We start from the raw sequence: 20,796 nt of genomic DNA, 5'->3' as shown, positions 1-20,796 counted from the left end.
GCACAAGCCAAGAGCCCAGCTCCCAAAGGTCCTCAAACTATACCTGCGCTCCAGGTGTCCCACTACCCCAAAGAGAAAAAAAGGTGCAAATTTAAAGAGTTGATGCCCCAAGTGAATATTTCAGAAGAAAATAATTCCCCCTGGACACTAGTGAGGAAGGGAAGGGAGCTAACATTTAAGGAGGCACTAACAAAGTGCTAGGCACTACGCTCCCGCATTTTCTCATTTAATCAATACAACAAGGAGGGTCTTTTTATCTCCACTCTGCCGATAGGTTGAGTGACTTGCTCAAAGTCTAATAGCAAGGAAGTCAAGGAGCTAAGTCTCAAACTCAGATCTTCACCCTCCAAGCTGTCCATGGCTGCCAAGCTTCCCAGGAGGTAAGCAGTATTCCTGGACACTCCTCGAGGGTCAGCAGTCCTGTTGGACTGGGACTCTGCTCACCATTCTTTCCCTCTGTTTAATATGTAGAGCCCAAGGGGTTCAACAGACCTTGAGATGGCAGGGTTCCTCATGCACGGCACCATTGACATTTGGGTCAGATACTTCTGCTTTGGGGCCTGACCTGTGCATTGCAGGATGTTTAGCAGTGTCCCTGGTCTCTGCCCACTAGTACCCTCAAGGTTACAGTAGTCCCTCACTTATCGCAGGTATTACATTCTAGATGCCCCCGCGATTGGTGAAAATCCACGAAGTAGAAACCTTACATTTATTTTAGTATTTATATATATTTTAAGGCTTTATAAACCCTTCCCACACACTTATAAACCGTTCCCAGTCCCTTATTAACCTTTTCCACACTTTTATAAACTCTGCTTATGTTCTTAAACATATTCTACATTCTTAAACCTACATAACTTTAACAACATATGTATACAATACCACAAAATCCTGCAATAGAGCGAAAAATCTGAGATAAGTAATTAAATATAATATTTTTAAAAAATCCCGCGATACAGTGAGGCCACGATAAGTGAACTGCGATATAGAGAGGGACTACTGTACATCAGCCCCACTCAGTAATCCAGGATAATCTCCTCATCTCAAAATCCTTAATCACATCTACAAAGTCCCTTTTGTCACATAAAGTAACATAGTTACTGGTTTGGGAACTAGGATGTGGATAACTTTGGGGGGGCCATTATTCAGCCTAATATATAGGACTTAGACCCCAGGGTTTGTGCTCTTAATCCACTCCTGTCTTCCGCGCCCTGCCTGAACAGACATAGCTCATAGGTCAGGAGCAGTGCAGGGCACTGAGGTGGATCAGACATGTATGTCCAGAGAGGGGCAGGCACCAGCACGCATCAGGAGGGAGTACGTGACAGGGAGCAGACATGGAGTTCTAGAGACACTGGACCAGTCAGAGCAGGGCTGTGGGAAGTGGGCTCAAGAGTCAACTGGACGGGCCTGATTCCTTCCCTGTCAAGCAAGTCTCAGCACCTACTGAAATGGTGGGGAATTGTAAGTCACCCCAAGATGCTTTTGACATTGTTTCTGTAAATGCTGACTCTGGTTAGTATATATAGCTTGTCGATAAACAGCTTGTTTGTATAAGAATCCCTAGGAACTGACTTCAAAAGATACAGACTCCGACCTTCAGGCATTCCAGATCGGGGAGATTTGCTGGCCTTTAATCACGGAGTCAAGATGACTAAACCAGGATGACGCACACTGGACCATCACACACCTTATTGGAATGGACTGTGCTCCTCTGCACGTAGAGGACTCTTCAACCCCCTTCCCTTGACGTCTTTGTTCTGCTTCCCCTTTCCCTCCTGATAAAAACTTCTGCCTCCACTGAGATGTTGAGAGGAGCTTTGAGACAAGAGTCCCCCATCTTCCTGGCGGCCGGAATAAACCATTTTCCTTTACATCAGCACCTGTCTCCTCAGCATTGGTTTTTGAAGCGGCCTGTTGCTGGGCCTGCGTTCGGTTACCCTAGCTCCAACCTAACATCAAATACATCTGTACTTCATTCTGTCCTGCAGGACCGCCCCACCCCAGCCCTTGCCAGCCAGGATTCTGCCTCATCTGTGGGATTTATTTGCCCAGTTAACTGGTAATCATCCTCAATTTTTCCTTTCCAAATCTCCTCCCTGCCAATGTAACCTAACATATATATACACACAGCCTTGCAGAAACCTAACATAGACTAACTTTTACTTAAAATTCATAACTTTTCTTAGATTAACCTATAAACCCACTTAGATTACCCAGGGTGTTATACGATTTGTGTAACCATGTCCTATAATTTGCTAAGGGTTTAACAGAATGACTGAGACTTAGTTAAACTTTCTTTCATACCTGCGCCATCCCTGACATTGACAACTGCTGGGACTGTTTTTTGTTTTTGTTTTTTTCAGGGATAAGCCCAGGAGGCTTTGTAGAACCAGAGGACTGATCCAGCTCAAACCACCTGAGAATGGCTAAAGTGGCTTGGACTTCTTCATAAAATATTCTCATTATACCCTCACTATAATACTAACACCCCCTCTCAGAGGTGGAGATTTTCCGCTGTTTGTATATACAGGCATGTTTTCTGACTGCTCATTGACAGTAATGTCCTCACCTACATAAGTGGTGATGAAGCTCATCTTGATGTTTATGCATGATTTCCCTGCATGAATATCAATCTGATCCTTTGTTTGGGAACAGCTGCTTTGGGAAGTGACCCCCGTCCTCCATGTGTGTCGTTGCCTGCCAGCTCTCAATAATGTATGCTCCCTCTCATAAAATCCTCTCGGAGTTGTCTTTCGGGTAGCAACTACTGAGTACTCATTCAGTAACACCAAGGGCTTAGAAGGTCTTTAATCTTATAAGTCCACTCCCTGCCCCACTCTGGTGTGCAAGGATGCCATTCAGCTGTGTGACCCCTCCATGTGCCGCTCAATCCTTTACAGAATAGAGAGGCCACACTGCATGGGCTAGCCAAACTCACCCCTCCCCAGACAGCCAGGGCCTCTGACCTCCTCCTACAGCCCTCCGGCTCCTCAGTGACTTAGGATAAATTCGGTTTTACCTCATCCTAGGAAGAAATAAAGTTTAGGATCTATCTTTTCTTTAAAAAAATACAGGAGGGCCCTGGCCGGTGTGGTTCAGTGGGTTGGGCATCATCCCACAAACCAAAAGGTTGCCAGTTCCATTCCTGGTCAGAGCACATGCCTTGGCCGGTCCCCAATTGTGGTGTGAGAGAGGCAACCAATCCATGCATCTCTTGTATATTGATGTTTCTCTCCCTCTCTTTCTCCCTCCCTTCCTCTCTCTCTAAAACTAAATAAATAAGTAAATAAAAAGATTTTAAAAGAGATACAGGAGGGACTTATGACTAAACATAGCAGATGGAACAGAAGTATCCCTCCCTACTTCCTCCTGAAATCCCTCACAGACGATAGTAAAGGAACCATGGCATGTAAATCCACAAGGCCAAAGGGAGAGGAGAGAAGACAACCACATAGGAAAGAGTCCAATCCAGTTTTGAAAGCTGGAAAAGCTGATGGTTGAGTGTGACTTCACAGCTGGGAAAAGGCCAAGGCCCAAACCTGCTGACTGCGAAAATTAATTAAAGCTAATCTCACTGATGAAACCCCAGGAAGGCTCAGGAATGGGTGGCAGCAGATACCACCAAGGTCAGGGTCCCACGTGGGGCTGAAAAATGGAACTTGCAGCTCAGTGCCATTCCCTCCTTCAGTTCTCCCCCACATAGGCCTCCTCTACCCTGCAGAACATGGTAAGTTCACCCTCTGCACTGAGTGAATCAGGAGGCAGACCTGCACAGCTGAAGATGACAGCCACATATGGCTATTTACATTTAACTGAAAATTAATTAAAGTTAAATAAAATTAAAAGCTCAGTGTCCCAGTCGCATTAGCCACATTGCAAGTGCTGTCACTGTGGCCTGTGGCTTCCGCATGGGTCAGCACAGGTCTAGAATGCATGCATCAATGCATAAAGTTCCATTGGGCAGCACTGCTCTAGACCCTGGCCATGGGAAGTGTGGTCCTTGGATCAGCCACGTGGCAACTCTGAGGACCTTGTTAGGAATGCAGAATCTGGGCTCCATTCAGATCTGCTGGATAAGAACCTGCCTTTTAGCAAGATCCCCAGGCGATGGTTAATCTCTGGTTGAAAATGAGGTTGAAGGAAAATCTAAATCCTGTATTGTGGGGCTCCATGTCCTCTTAACTGCCTGGGCTGCCTGAACTCCAAGTGCCAAGCAGGAGATTAGAAATGGAGGTCTGGGCGGGGGCTGAAGGGCCAAAGACAACAGACGTATACATAGTGATCAAAGTTAGAGAATTCTCTGATGAAATGACCAGGTTCCTGCCAATCAGTAATGGGAAGTCAAATGTGACAGCCTGCCCCCCACACCCAGAGCTTCCCATTAACTTTTTTTTTTCCAATGAGCTTTTTAGGATCAACAGACCTTTGGGAATAAAAACTTCAAACATGATAAAGAGAGAGCGAGAGAGGGAAAAAAAAAAACAACAACAAATAAATAGAGAGATGCATTTAAAGCAAACAGATACTATAAAATTTCAACAGTCTCAGGGAGATAAAGTAACACATCTATAAAAAAGAACAGGATGCTATAAGAAAAGAACATTCTGAGAACAAGAAAGGGTTCTAGAAAATTAAAAATTGACAAAAGAAACAAAAAATTCAAAAGAAGGGTTGGAATATAGATGAGAAAATGTCTCATGAGTGGAACAAAAAAGTTAAAAAAAAAGGAAGTAGGTGAGAACAGATTATGTACACCTTAATAAGAATTCTGGAAGTGATTAAGCAGAGAAAATCAAGGGGAGGAAATTATCAAACAAAAAAATAATACCTAAAAATTTCCCAGAAATGAAGGATATGAATTTCAGAATGAGAGCGCTCTGAGAGTCCCTGAAACAATGAATAAATAAGACTCACAGTAGGGCTCATTATCATGACCTTGCAGAACACAGGGCATAAAGAGGATACGCCACACACGCCCATAGATTTGTTTTTAAGGTTAAATACAAAGGGCCAACAATCAGATGAAATCAGAATAGCACTGGATTTGACAGCAGAAGCACTAGAAGCTCTGACACAACCCTCCAAAATTCTGAGGGAAAAGAATTTCTAGCCTAGATGTGCACTGCTAGCCAAGCCAAATATTGAGTGAAAGCATAACGATATTTTGGGGCATGCAAGGATTTTTTAAAAATCCACCCCACCCCTTTCTGTGCACCTTTGCCCGGGAAGCTCCTAGAGCAGCGATTTTCAACCGGTGCGCGGCGGCAGACCCCTGTAGCGAAAGACTTTCTAAGAGGCTGGAAGCAGGGCAGAGGGCGCCGGGCGCGGAAAGGGGGGCTGCGCGGGAGCCAGCCCCTAACCAGGACGTGGCCAGGAACAGGGAGGGGCAGAGCTGCTCCTGCAGGATCGCGGGGGTGGGGACGCCCGGGTGTGGTAGGCTGCTGCAGGTGCTCGCAAAGGACATCTACCTGGGCAGTTACGTCCCCACGATGTTTGAGAACTACGCAGCGAGGTTTGAGATGGACAAGTCAGCGCCGCCTGGAGCTGAGCACGTGGAACACTTCAGGTTCCTCTTACTGTGATAACGTCCTGCCCCTGGCCTATCCCGATCCTGACGCTGTGTTCATCCGCTTCGACAGTAGCTGACCAGAAACACTGGACAGTGTCCTCAAGAAGTGGCAAAGGGAGACTTCAGGAGTTTTGCCTCAATGACAAGGTTGCACTGGTTGGCTCTAAACTGGACACGCAGACGACCTGGCCACACTGAGGGAGCTGTCCAAGCAGCATCTTATCCTGCTACACGTGAGCAGGGCGCAGAGCTGGCGCGGAAGGCTCCTCCTGAGCGTCTGAGTGCAGCGTCAGGGATGTCTTCCACATGGCCACAGTGGTCTCCCTTGGGCAGCCAGGGACTGCAGCGATTGCGCTGCGGGCGGGATGGCCAGATTAGGGAAGCGGGGTGGGAAGGATGGCGAGATACACAAGGATCCACCCAAGAGTTGCAACCTCACGTGAGGAGCCGGGAAGGGGCAGAGTGTCAGGAGGGGTGATGAAGGGCATAGTTGTTCCCCTGCCTGCACTCTGGCTTCCTGATGTCCTGACTCTGGCTGGGACTTCAGGGCAGGCTGAGTGAGCAATTCTCCTAGGCAAGGGACCCAGAGGCAGAAGGTGCCACCATTCCCCACATCTGCATCCCTCTCCTCTCCAGAGGAAGTTGAGGGAGCTAGCAGGGCAGGCATCTGGAGCTGGGGGGGGGGGGGGGGGGAGTGCGGGGGAGGGGAGGATGGAGGGGAAGCTGGCATCAAGCAGTGACCTTGGTTGACTCTCAGTATAGAAAGGGTGCCTTTCCACCCTGCCCCCAGCCCCCCTACCCTGGTCCTGGCTACCTTCCCCAAGGAAAGTGTCCATTCCCTGACCTTCCCTTTTCCTCTCCTCCCACTTCTGCAGCTGTTCTCACTCATCCTAAGCCCCCGGAGCAACATGCACTACATTAAAAAGCAAGGTGAGAAACCCTCCCCCCATAAATTCTCCCGTATTAGCTCCTCTCTCTCTTCCCCCAACAGTCCCCAAATAAAGTCCATGTCCACAGGAAAAAAATTCCCTTATACTGTCAAACCGAGAAAATGACAACAGCAACACAACAACAGCCATCTGGTGTGAATGAATCAAAAGTCTACCTATTTTTTTTTTTTTTTGTCAGATTAGCAAAAATTACAAAACATTTTTTGGCGTGTGGCAGAATTTTAGTAACTAGCTTCTGTATGCCATGGGATGGAAAGGCTGAAAGTGGCTGCCCTAGAGGATAGGCCCCACTGAAGGGGAGGTGAGAGCGGAGCATGAGAAGGGAATGAGATCCAGGAACGGGAGTGCCCAGGGCCATCGCCCTGTAGCAGCCTGGGGGCGACCAGTCCCTCTGGGGGGAAGTGCAGGGGGACTCCACCAGCCAAGAAAAAATGAAACAGGTAGATTTTCTGATGTTTTTCCCAGACTGAAAAGAGATCTGCTTTTCTGTTGGCGGGTTTGGGGGATTAATTTATGATAAAAAAAAACAAACAAAAACAACTAATCTCTTCCAAAAGGCTTAAAGAACCAACCCCTCCCCCCGCCCCCCAACAATTTCTCTTCCACCATACCCCACACCCACTGTGGTGGCCCTAGGAAACAACCCCTCGTGATCGATCATGGAGTCTGTGGAACCCTGTCTGAAAGCTACTAAGCTCAATGCCCTCTCCTTACAAATGGGGAAACTGAGACCCAGCAAGGCCACCCAGGGGCACACTGAGAGAAGAAGGTTCATTTGGTGAGTTTTGGAGAACTCCTTTCTGATTCATTCAAGACAAGATCAGTAAGAACCGCAAGAACCAAAACCAAACCTGAAGAAACCGCAGCTGGTGAGTGAGATCCCACCCGGCCCTGTGTTACCCGCCTTAGCTTTGCTGTGGATCACCCTGCTGATGTAACTGCACTAGATTTCTAAAAAGAACCGACTTAGCTACTTCTGATTTCCTGAGTTACATCTAAAAACCACCTATTAAAGCAAGATCATGTAGCTGTGATTGAGTTTTGTACACCATGAATAAGTCAACTGTAAACTTCTGGGGAAAAAATTGGGGTGAGAATACAGGGTAAAAAACAAACATAAAAGAGTGCCAGCAATCTCCTGGGAACCAGGTGCTCTGACTCCCCAGTGCTCTTGGGCAGATCCTTATTATTATTTGTAAGAATCAAGGCCAATGTCCTCTTACAAATTCCAATAACCTGACTTTGTTCCTAATGCTGACATATAGTGGTCTCACTTTTGATTCTTTGCCTCTCTGTCCACATTTTTCAAGGGCTTGGCTAACAACAAAGTGTTTGCAATAAATAAGTAAAGGATGTAAACTCTGTCTGGAGTGTCTGCACTTGAATATGAAATTCAAAGAAACCTACTACTCTGCAATCTTAACACGTGACATTCTCTCTTTGAGTCTCAATGTCCTGGGCTTTACAGTTCATCTCCTTACCTGCCACCGGAACCCCAACAGAGAGGCTTAATGCAGGGGGCAAGAACCTGGGCTGGGAGTTAGGAGTCCAGGGTTCGAGTCTTACCTCTGTTACTTGCTGTGTGACCTTGGGCAAGTCACTTCTTCTGTCTGGACTTCAATTTGCTCTCCTGCAAAATACACAGCTGGGACCCAGTGACCTCCTTCTCATGCTCCTTCCATCTTGTGACTCTCTGAGACTCCTGGTTTGGTTCAGGACATGGCCCCTCAGCCTTCCCAAGGCTTGCCTGCCTCCCACACCCTCCATTCCAGAAGGAACACCCTTCCCCTTTCCTGCCCAAACTGGGGCCTGGCAAGCACTGGACTGCAGAGAGGATAGGAGGTGGGGAAACTATCCCAGCCGTTCAAGCCTCCGCGGTGAGGACTGGCCTGTGGCCAGTCACAACAGGCCCCGAGATACAGAGGGGCATTTGTCTGGGGGACCCAAGGTTTCATTTAAACCTTCACTCTTGCTTTGGCCCGCTGCCTCTCTGTTCTTCCCTCCCTCTCAGGCGGCAGCACCAGCACCGGCTTTGTTTTGAAGCAGGATTTAGATGTTTCACAGATCTGAGCAGACAAAAGGGGGTAGGGTGGCAGTGGTGAGGGTGGCCACAGTGAGGGTGGAGGGTGAAGACAGTGGTGGTGGGGTGGCAGGGTCAGGAAAGGCTTTGGACAGATGGTGGGGCACTAGAGAAGGTTCAGTAAGGGGGGGCTAGTTCCTGACTCCCTCATTGATTAGCCAGGTGACTGTGAACTACGAACTTCCTTCTCTTTGCCAGGTCTCAGTTTCCTTGGCTTTAAAAAGGGAGTAACTGCTCCACCCTTATGCTGTGAGGACCAAAATAAAATGATGAACTTACAAATAGTGGGGTGTACTGAAGGAAATGGTTTGGAGTTACATGAAACTGGGTTCAAATCCTACACCTGTTACCTCTAAACTCACTGTTGTGGTCAATTTATTTGCCCTCCACGAGCTTCATTTTCCTCATTTGAGGGGAAAAAGAGGTATATGTTCAGCTAATAAGAGTGTAAGGATCAAATAAGAACTGATAGACAGTACTTTGCCCAATAAGTACGTTTGAATGAATGAAGAACTGGTCAGGGCTACATCATGACTTTAGTGGGGACCTCCTACCATAATACATTTTCAGGGCCTCTAAACATTTTATATTTTTTGATGTGAGAAAAATAATTGAAATATTTTCTCCCACCCTAAAAGTTCCCCCCCTTGATTTTAAAAGAAATTAAAACGTTTGGCGGGGGGGCTCAAGCCTACCTCAAACTAGAACTTATGATGATCAAAAAGTTCCCACTGGTTTTAGATCCTGTAGACCTGTCCAGTCTCAACCCTGTCTGAGCACAGCCCTGTCAGTCCCTTCTATCCCTGCCACAGGGCCTTTACATGTGCCAGAGCACTCTTTTCTCACCTACAGACACTTATGATACTTTAACCCAAATGTTACTTCAAATGCCTATGCTGTACACTCTGACAGTAAAGGATGTCACCACCAGTTGTATTTAGCATCTTCTATTTGATGAATGGCTGTGCCCCACGCCAGATCCTGCGCTCCATTAGTGTAGGGGCTCTGCCAATTTGTACTCGGCTTTTGAATCCCCAGTGCCTCAAACACTGCTTGGCACATTGTAAATAACATTGTAAATATGAACACGTGGTTGTTGAGTGAAATAAATGACTGGCTAAATGAATGAGCAGTGGTTATTCAATGACTGCTGCCTGAGCTGCAGCATCGATCAAGGATCAAGTACAGATCGTCTGGCTCGTGCCTTCCCACCACATGTGGCTGCCACAGTAAAGAAGATGTGACACTGAGACACAAGACAGGCCATGAGTGCCATGGAGCACAGAGAGGGAGAGGGTACCGGGCAGGGGACTGGGGAAGAGGACAGGCTGCCTTTAGTGGCACCATGTGGTCATTAAACTCTTGGGCTGTGGGGTCAGAAAGACCTGGTCTGAATCCCAGTAATCTATTAATAGGTCATATTTACTTGGTTCTGCATACCAAGCCCTCTCCTAAGTAACTTAAGCTTACTGATTGTCTCATCCGCCCTAAGGAAAAAGCATATTACAGTTTAAAACATGTACATGAGGTAACTGAGGCGCAGAGAGGTTAAGTAACTTGTCCAAGGTCACTAATTGAAGTGGGTTGTGAACCAGGGAATCTGACTTCATGTCTGTTCCCTATTTTGAGGGCACAATAATAAGAATAAACATTTAATAAGCGCTATGTGCTAAGCTCTTTTCTAAACGCTTTACAAAAATGTTTTATTTCTATAGTTTCTATTTCCATTTTATAATAACTCATTTCATTCCGTAACAACCCTATGAGGAGAGTATCACTATCTCCACCTTACAGGTGAAGAAACTGAGGTTTAGGGAGGTTAAGTAAGTTGCCTGAGGTAACACAGCCAGAAAAAGGGGTATAACTTGATGAAACTCAGGCAGAACACTCCAGAGTTCATGCTTTCTTTCTTTCTTATTTTTTTTAAATATTGTGTATCCAGTACTTTTTTAAAAGTTGATTTGAGAGAGAGAGAGAGAGAGAAACATCTATTTGTTGTCCCACTTATCTATTTATTCATTGGCTGATTCTTGTATGTGCCCTGACAGGGGATCAAACCCGCAAAGTTGGCATTCGAGGCAATACTCCAACCAACTGAGCTACCTGCCAGGGCCTCAGAGTTTATGCCTTTAACCACTTCACTTCAAAACTTGTGCTCAATGAATGAGCGTTTCTATTATTATTTTACTGGGATTTAGTAAGGTGAAGAAGGGAGCAGCAACATTCTAGCTGGGAGGAGCAGTGGGAGTGAAGACTGCGGGGCAGGAGGTGGGGATGAGCACATTCAGGAAGGGAAATATAAGATTTGGTGAGGGGATGGGACAGGTAAGGCCAGAATGGAGATTAGATGTGAGGGATGCATTGGGATTAATTGGGAACTTCCTCCATAGGGAGAAGCTGGCATACCTTGCTCTTTCAAGAATTCTGCATGAGATGCTTGAAAAGTCAAGAGTGTCACAGCCAGACTGACCTGGCTTTGCTGGGTATCCTTTGGAAAGTTACTTAACCTCTCTGTGTCTCCATTCCTTTTCTGCACGTGAAGGTTAAAAAAAGGGACCTCCTTCATTAAGTTGCTGTTCGGGTAAAAGGAATTAATGGATATAAAGCCCCTGGCTGAATGTTTGGTACAAAACAGCTCTTTAATAAATTTCATTCCAATCCCCTCCCCCACCTCCAAGAAGATCTCCCCAAACCCCAGGTCTCACCAGAATTAAGGCTAAAATAGTGACTGGTCTAGAGCCACCAACATTCCTGGAGACTCTGGTCAATAGGTGAGGGAGGAAGAAGATGAGAGGAAAATGTAAACCTTTCCAGTTTCAAGATGTATTCGAGACTGAGGAAAAAGAATAATTATAATCTATTTCCTTCTCCTTCCTGCTGTGTCAACTTGGGGTTATGTAACTGAACTTCTCCGTGAGGTAACCCTTGGGGGCCTCCAGGAGGCAGGGTTGGCAGTGACATAAATAAATATTTCTGTGCTCTCTGCCCAGGTTCTGAGCAAACACCACAGCCTGAGAGGGGGGCCGTGACAAGGAGGAAGCTGGGTGAGGAGAGAGCACTGGCTGCGAGTCAGGAGACCCATGTTCCAGGTCCAGCCCTTCCCCGAGAGATGTGGACATTAGGTGACAAGTTTTCTTGGTAGAGTGACCTGGGAGGAGAGATTCCAGTGTGGGCTGGGAGTCGTGGAACCCTTGGTCAGTTCTGTTTGCGGAGAGAATAAACTTTGCTCCCCTCCTCGGCCTGGCATTCAAAGCTCTTCATGCTCCTCTCCCGTCCTATCTTGGCACTCCCACACACGGCACCTTGGCTATTTGGAACTACTGAGTTCCCCCTGACAGTATTTGTCCCCTCTCCTGTAATGTCCTCCCTTTGTGCACTGGTGGTTTTAGAGTTAGACCTCGGATTGAGTTCAGGCTCAGTGAAAGTCACCTTGGGCTTGTGACTTAACTCCTCTGAGCCCATTTCCCCATCTGTAAACTGGGTTTTGTGATTCTTGTCTTGTTCCTTGTTGCACAATCAAATGAGATAATAGTTGTTAATAATAAATGCCCATGACTTAGCCTTACTGTATAGACCAGGCACATGTAAGGGTTTGCGTGCATAAGTCATTTGGCGATGCACATCAGCCCCCTAGCATAGAGCACACTACAAATGTCTGTTCCCTTTTCCTTCCAGACCTGCCCAAAGCCTCCCTACCCATCTCAAGTAGGTCTGTCTATTCTGAGAATCTTCACAGCATCTCACAGGTACTGGACCTCCGAGACAGCACTTAGCACATGAAAGTGTTATAATCAGTAGATACATCTGTCTTCTGTTCTAGGAGCTCTCGGCCTTAGTCATGGCCACATTGGCGCACTCAGCATGGGGTCTGCCACTTAGAAGGCACCTGAAAGAATGAATGAATCCATGCATGCATGCACACATATAGGCTGCATGAAAGGGATGTGCTTAAGTAAATGCCCAAGGATGGGCTGGCTTTGAACTTAACTTTCTGGGCTCTGGATCCCCTCACTCAGTTTCATGCAACTCCAGGGGCAAGTCACACCCTCCTTTGGGCTTTTACATCGCTTGGACTTAAACCATAATTTTCTAGTCAATAACCAGAATACTAGTGCTAGCAAAGAATTTTTGGCTCACAAGGAGTCTGAGAGACCTGGAAGCTATGGAGTGAATGTAGAAATACTGGAATTTCCAGAATAGTCCAGTAGTTTATGAATGGTAGACTTACTTCCACAGTGCCTGGGCTGGCTCCGCCCCCAGCAAACAACTGTCTAACAAATGCTTCGTGGATTGGGGGTAGTGTGGTTTTTCCTCTATCGTTGGACTGGGGTATGCTACTATGAAGGAACAGAAACCACCAGCCTTCTTCCTTGGGGACCCACGTGTTGGAAAAGGAATTAGACTTATAGAGCTGCTACAACCTTAGCTTTCTGCATGGTGTGTCTCTCCATCATTCCAATATCATCAGTTGCTTCTGACGGGCTACAGAATAAAGCCCTAATTCTTTGCCTTGGCAATGAATGTCTTCCATGAGCTTCTCAGTCTTACCTCCAAGCACCTGTCTCCTCCTTTTCCCTGACTCTAGGCAGAATGGGCAGCTTTGGGATTCTACCACTTTCCTGATCCCGGCAGGTGCCAGTGCACTGTCCCCAACCTGGCCACTTCTGCAGTGTTTGGGGATTCTCCAGCCTTTCCCATATTTTTAAAGAGCTAGGTGCGTAAAATCCCTTGCTACCTAAAATATTGAGTTCTGCTTCTGTTTCTTGCACTGGCCCCTGACTTAGACACCTGTACTGGCAGGACGCCCTGGATTTGTTTCTTTTATTATTTCTTTCTCCCATGAGTATTGTCAGTGTGGGTCTTTGTGTATTCCACCATCTGTGGTTTTATTTGCTGAAGAATTTTTATTAGGGTCACATGTTTGAATGACAATTTGGCTGGTTTTAAAATTCTGGATTGAATTTTTTCTTTATTTTTTTTCTTTCTTTTCTTCTTTCAATTCTTAATAACATTACTTTTTGCCTTCCTTCATCAAGTGTTATTACTAACAAGTCAATCTGATTCTTGTTCTTTTGTAAAGAATATTATTTCTCTCTTCTTTCCTTTTCTCTTTCCTATTCTCATTTTCACCCAATCTCTGTGTGTGGATTTTTCCTTATTTCCATTACTGGCTATACCACGAGTCCTTTCAATCTGAGTTCATTCATTTTTCTTTAATTCTGGGACATTTAACCTCCATTATTTCTTCAATTATTTTCTCTCTTCCCATTTTATTTTTCCTTCCTTTTGGGACACCTACTTCTATTATCCATACCTCTTGGCTTTGCTTTTCTATTTGTTATCTCTTTATCTTTTGCTGGTTCATTTGGGAGTTCTCAATCTGATCTGCCTATTTACTAGTTAATTCTTCAACTGTATTTATTCTGATATTTATGCTACCTATTGTCTTTTACATTAAATATTATATTTTTCATAGCTAACATTTTCACTTGGTTCTCTCCTATCACTTTTTTAAAGATAAATTTATGTTTATTTCCAATTATCCCATAACTTCTTATTCTTGCATTATTTTATGAATTTCTTCCTTTATCGCCTTAATTATCATCTTTACTTTGCAATCTTGGTCCATCTGGCCCCATAATTTTGTGTCAGATGGCACAGGCAGCTTGATTTATTGCCTTGCCTTTGTAGTAGGAGTACTTCTCAGGTGTCTGATTATTTTGGTGGGTGAGTTCACGTTTCCCTGGTGTACCAGCTACCTGTGGTAATATGTCCAGGGGAAGGGCCAAAGGCATAAATGGAGAGGAAAAAGATGAGCCCCAGGGCAGAAAGCTGCACAGACACCCTTGGCCACCCCCTTCTGGCATATCAGGCTATACCTTTGAGCTCCGGGGGAGAAGCAGCCTGTGCAGGAGGTAGACTCGTCTAGTGGTTTCCACAGGTGGGGTGGGCTGGGGTTAGGGGACCTTGATGGGAGAGTGGATGCCTGAGCCTTGGCCTCTTGTTCAATTCCTCACTTCATCAGGGCTCTGAGCGACCCCAGACAACCTCTGGGCTGTGGTTGCCCAGTCCTGCCCTACAGGGGCAGCCCCTGGACCGGGCAAGCTTCCCTGAAGAGCAGGACAGTGGAGAAGTTTAAGAGTTCAGTCAAATACTCATTCATTCTACATTGAAAGTTTGTATGTACCAAGGTGTTGTGCTGGGTGATGGGCAGTCAGCGGGAAATAATTCTTGCCCTCGTGGAGGTTACACTGTAACAACAAACTAACAGATTCAGGTCCCAGTCCTGGCACTGCCACTGGTCCAACTCACTTAGTCTTTCTTTTTAAAAAATTTTTTGATATGTATATCTATCTATCTCTCTGTATATACATATACATACATATATATATGTATATATATTTAGAGAGAGAGAGAGAGAGAGAGAGAGAGAGGGAAACATCGATTTGTTGTTCCACTTACTGATGCATTCATTAGTTATTTCTTGTATGTGCCCTGATCTGGGATTGAACCAGCAACCTTGGCGCATTGGGATGACGCTCTAACCAACTGAGCTACCCAGCCAGGGCTCACTTAAATCTTTCTAAGCTTCAGTTTCTTCATCTGCAAAATGGAGGTTATCATAGTATCTATCCATAGGGTGACTGAGGCTTTCAGGAGACAATGCATTCAGGAGCGATTCACCCAATGCCTGCCACACTGAGAGCTCTCGAAAATATTTAATATTATTATTGTTATTAGCAATGATGTTGTTACTGGGGATTAGGTAGGCACTGGGAACTGCTTTTAAAAGATTCATGAATCCCCTTTGTCCTTGGGACAAGCCAATTTCGCTTACCTAAGGTCTATGACTGGAGCGAAGAGGGTGGGAAGACAAGGAAGACAAACAAATCGAGTTCCATTTTCCTGAGAGAACTATTAATACCACTAGTCCCTTTACCCCAGTTTTGTTTGTCTTTTTTTTTTTTTTTAATTGCAAAGGGCAGTACAATGAGGAGGGAGATCAGAACTTCCACAGCGTTGGGCGTGGGCTGGAATCCCAGCCACTCCCCCTTAGATCCAGGCCCCATGTCTCCACTGGGCACAGGAGGCCAAGTGCCCAGGGCCCACAAAAATGTTTTCACTTCTTTCAAAATCAAAAGAAAAAAGAAACTTTTAGGCTGAAGAAAATGCTTTAATATACCAATGCCGTCATTAGCATAATTGTAAATTTTTTTTTTTTTTTTTTTATGGAGAAAGGGGCCTATGAATGCCAAACTGCCTAGGGCCCTGGAAGTCAGAACGCATCCCTGGCCAGCTCTGTGACGGCCAGCACGTTGCCTATGTCTCTGAATGAGGGCAGAACACTCTTCACTCTCTGGGATGCTGTGGGTGTTAAAGGGATGGAGGCTCGTGCAGCATTTAGCGCTGTGTGGGCACCAGCAAGCTCTGGGCAGAGAGGAGTTAACCATTTACTTCCCTGTGTGACCAGCAGGCAAAAACCTTAGGAAACCTGGAAGGGGGTTAGGAGATTGGGTACAGCAGTGGGGGAACGAGTTACATAGCTGCTTTTTATTGCACAAATGACTGAGGCCAAAGCGAGGCCACACTGTGCTGGGGGCTTTGAGAAACCAGACAGCAGCAAAAAGAGCCGTCTCTGAATTCCCAGCACAGACCGCGGGGCAGGTGTTAGCCCTGAAGAAGTGGAATGAATGAACAAATGAATGAACAAATGAATAAAGGCTGATAGAACTGCGGAGGGGTTTAAAAATCCTGAGGCTGTTGATCCTAGAAGTTGGCTCAATAGGCCCCAAGACACATGCTTCTCTAAAGGAGAAGGGAAACTAATATTTATTGATTGCCACGGATAGTATCCTCTCTAATAAATTGGGAAACTGAGGCTCGGAGAAATTATGTGGCTTGAATAAAATCCCACAGCTCAAAGAAAAGGTCAGCCCTGGCTGGTGTGGCTCAGTGGCTTGAGTGCCGGCCTGCAAACCAAAGACTTGCCGCTTGGATTCCTAGTCAGGGCACGTGCCTGGGTTGTGGGCCAGGTCCCCAGTTGGGGGCGCCCGAGAGGCAACCACACATTGCTGGTCTCTCCCCTGCCCCCACCGCCCCTCTGTCTCCTTTCCCCTCTAAATAAATAAATAAGTAAATAAAATCTTAAAAAACAAAAAAGGCAGAGGCCTTAAGTCCTTGCTCTTTGCCCCATCCTCACTGCTGGCACTTCTGCCCAACGCTGCCCTGGAGCAATGCTCGCTGACACCCCAGAGTCTGTACCAATCCATGATCAGTACTTCTGACACTACCCCTCCTGCCCTTCGAGGCCCCCAGCAGGTATCATAGGATCTGGCAGCCCTACTGAAGGCCCCAACCAGGCAGGACATCTCTCTGAACAGGACTGGGATCTGGCTGAAGAACAGGCCTCTCTGTCTTAGAGATTGGCACACCCGCTTCCTTAGGCCAAACTTCAGCCACTACCTGCAGGAGTTTCAAACCACAGAAGTTCCAGCCCCACAGCCACACTCTGGCCCCACCTCCTCAGCTTTACCTACACACAGCCCTGCTCAGGAATCCTTGGAGGCTGAGTGGCCAACTCTTGCCTTTGCTAGGTTCCCCTTCCTCTCCTCCTGCCTCCTCCTGCCTCCCTAAGATCTGTCTGTCTGATAAGAAATTCATCTGAGAGAAAACAAAGAGGGATACATCCTGCCAGACCCCAAAGCAAAGAGTGGGATGCCAGGGGCCAGGATGCCACTGGCATCAGAAGGCGGATGGATGGAGATGGGGAAACTGATAGGAGCAGCATTCATGGGACTTGAAAATTGTCCAGGAGAAATAAACACCCTGCTGCCCCCGGGCTGCCTTCAGAGGCCCTGGGACGACAGCCTGCAAAGTGTGCATCTTAACATAGGCCCTTCTGGCCCACAGACATCAGGCGAGGTTAGAGAAGTTCCTATTCTGAATTATTTTCCTTCAATATCAAACATACCTTTAAAAAATAAACATAGGTAATTTGGGGTCTTTATTTTCACCGGACATGGAGTTTGTTTGTTTTTTAAAATTAAAAGGGCTTATTGGGCAGCTTAAAACCTACTTTATCTTTTTTAAAAAACCTTCCTATTGGAAGATTGGAAAATCAAGGGAAGTGTTGCAGCATTTTCAGTTCCTAGAACACTTCACAGCCCACTGTAGTGACGTGAGCACTTGGAATTAGGAGACTTGGAGTCCCCCCTAACTCTCCATGATGGAGCATCTCTCATCCTCCCAGGACCCCCGTTTCCCCACCTTTAAATGGAGGGAGCCCTCTATTAGCATGAAGGGTCTCTGCAGCTCTAATGCTCTCTGACCCTGTGTCCCAGGAGCAATGTGGGGGTGGGGTGGTCAGCATGGACAGTGCTTTCCCCCTCTCAGACCCTGGTAGGGTCTCAGGGACTGATGTGTCAAGGGCAAATTATTAACAATTCTGGAACGTGTTATAAGCAGAAGCTTCACACTTGGCTCTTTTGATGGGTACATTGTCTCCTGTCACCTGCTGAGATGTTCCCCAGGTCTCTCACCTCCCCCTCAGACCTTTGATTCTCACCCCAGGAGATGAAAACCCCCCATGGCTGCCTGCCAGGAATCAGAAAAGCTAAAGACCCCTAACTTTGTTTAGAGTGGCTCCACCTCAAGGACACAGCTCCCTTCCGGCCTGAGGCAGGAGGAGTGACCAGGGTCCACAGTGGAGTGATATGGAGTGCAGGTACCTTCCCAGGGCTGTTAATATGTAATGGCAGATCCCCGCAGGGACCAGCAAGGCCCTCTAGCCCAGCCCACTGTGTGCCCAGCTCACCCCGTATACCAGGTAGAGGGCTTGCTTGGCACCACACTGCCCCCTTCAGCTACCTCACCACCAGCTAGCAAGCTGACCAGCAGGGACAAGGTGAGGGATGCCCCACCCACATGCAGGGGTCCTGGGAGTCCCTTTCCATCTTCTGGCTCTATCGGGTACCCATGGTTCTTTACTGTCTCTTGGAGCCTCTCCCCCCTCTCCTTACCCCTGTAACCTTGGGGCGGACAGTCAGAGGACAGGAGAAAGACACCTGACCTACCTATAGTTCCAGCTCCTTCATCTCCCATATAGTTACTGGAGTTCAGGATTCCAGGATTTTGTATGACCTCCCTATCTCCATGCTCTAGCTGACTATCATGTTACTCCCCCACCCATTCCTTAAGAGAGGGGACTGGGGATTCAGAATGAGTCATTCCAAGATGTGCCTCTGTGGTTATGCAGATTGTTTTGAACCAAATGCAACTTTAGCTGTGGGCTCCAGAGAAACATCTGCCCTCCATCCCAACTACCTAGAAGAATTAGGAGCATTGCTCATAAGAGATTATCAGCAATAACGTCTTTTGACCTATCTATAGGGCACAAACTTTTATTTATTAAACATCCGCTCTTCTTTTCGGCCCGCAACGACCCTTTGAAGTCCCCAAGGTCTCTCACCTTGTCCCTAGCTCAGGATGTCCTATGTTCCTTTTCTGTCTCCAAACCTGTTGCGCATGTGGGGTCTCTGACTCTCATGTATGCAAGTTTCCACACATATGTACCTATTAAATTTGGTTATTGTGCTAATCCGTTTCATTTCTGTTTGATTATTAGACCAGCCAAAAGAACCTTGAGGGTAGAAGAAAGTTTCTTCCTCCCCTACAGAGGTGCCCCTACTCTGCTACACTGGGCTCAGATTTACACTGGTCCAGCCACCTAGACACTTCCATAGCCACAGCGATCTGTTAGAATCTGGCCATCCCTAAATTCACTATTTGTTGATACTTACCACGTGCCAAGCATAGACTGCCTACTCATTCATCACTCATTTATTCAACAAATATTAGGAGACCTACTCTATAGGTCAGGCACCAGCCTACTATATACAGACCTGTACTAGGCACTTTAGATGGATTATCTGACTTAGTCTGCCTAAGAAATTGTTTCATTTAAGGAGCACATCAAACTTAACTATAAGGAAATGAGAGGTCCTGCCCAAGGCAAAGTTGGGGGGGGGGCGGGGGATAAGGGGCAAGGTGGGGATTCCCACGACTAGAGGGCTTCCTTCAAACCAGCCCTTGCATTTGACAGACCCACCTCCTCCTCTCTCCAGTGTACCCAGACCACGGAGGCGGAGCCCGAGCCCGTGTCTTCCCTCTGGAGCCGCTAGTCCGGTGAGCTGCCCCCCAAAACCCCGCCTCGGAGCTGCTCCCAACGTGTCTACTGAACTTGCTGCTCTGAACTAAGAACCCCGGGTTCCTCCCCCAGTGTGGGTTTTCCTTTCACTGAACCGCAGATCTTTGCGGGGTAAGGAGGCTCCGCTCCAGACCACGAGTCGAAACGCCAATGAGACGCCCCTTTTCCAGGAGAAACAAACACAGGACCTGAGTGGTTCAAAATCCCTTCTGCGTCCTGGCTGGCCGACTCAACCCCTTTTTTCCGGGAGGTGGGACGAGGAAATTAACTGCTTTCTGGATGTCTGGAACATCAACCCCCGAACGCGGGCTGGTTCTCAGGGCGATTCTCCGCGCTGGGCGGAGGCTGTTGCGCGCTCTGGGCACGTCTATGTGCCTCATCCCTATCGCCACACCGGAGGCGATCGACCTTCCTCCCACCGCCCGCGTCCGCCGCCCTCGCATGCAGACGCCAGGCGCTTCCGCCAACGAAGGGGGAGAGGGGACACCGGGGCCGCTCACGCCCCCACCCCGGCTCTCCTGCAAGCCAGCAGGTGAACAGCGAGCCTCCCGCTTGGGCCGGGCACCCTGAGCCTGTTACCTGCTCCGGTGAGTCCCACGCGCTGGTCCGCAGCTCGCTCGGTCTCCCGCTGGTGCCACGGGCCGGACTGGGTACTAATCGTCGAGGGACCCCGCCCCCGGCCCGCCCCGCCCCGCGCAGGTGATGCGGGCGCCCGGGCCTGGGGGCCGCCATGGGGGCGTCAGGGTCCCGGCGGGCACTGGAGTGGCAGCGCCTCCCCGCGGTGTCTTCGTGCGTCTCCCGGGCCTGGGTCTTTTGGGGGATTCTAGTTGTGGCCCCGGGAGGAGCCCAGGCCACCAGACCACATCTTCCAGGTCAGACTGCTCCGAAGGCAAAGCGGGAGGAAGGGTCCTTACAAACACACCAGGCCAGAAGTGAGATTCCGGGGGTTTGTGTAGGTGTCTTCACAGAGGGATCGAGCTACTCTGAT

At 47.6% G+C, this 20,796-nt stretch overlaps 1 protein-coding gene and 1 pseudogene across 1 annotated transcript in view; one reads left to right on the top strand and one right to left on the bottom strand.

The window, feature by feature from the left end:
• Positions 1-20,445, bottom strand: part of NCMAP (non-compact myelin associated protein) — a 38,739-nt gene extending 18,294 nt beyond the window's left edge. The window contains exon 1 of the mRNA XM_090271492.1: positions 20,388-20,445. The gene's annotated coding sequence lies outside the window, so the exon portion shown is untranslated. The remainder of the gene's footprint in view (positions 1-20,387) is intronic.
• On the top strand, positions 5,175-6,015 carry LOC150014366 (rho-related GTP-binding protein RhoN pseudogene; annotated as a pseudogene).
• Positions 20,446-20,796: the final 351 nt, after the last annotated feature.

Source organism: Furipterus horrens, unplaced genomic scaffold (assembly GCF_987537825.1).
Source record: "Furipterus horrens unplaced genomic scaffold, mFurHor1.1.pri manual_scaffold_3, whole genome shotgun sequence".
Classification (NCBI taxonomy): domain Eukaryota; kingdom Metazoa; phylum Chordata; class Mammalia; order Chiroptera; family Furipteridae; genus Furipterus; species Furipterus horrens.
This window is presented reverse-complemented; position numbering and strand designations above follow the sequence as displayed.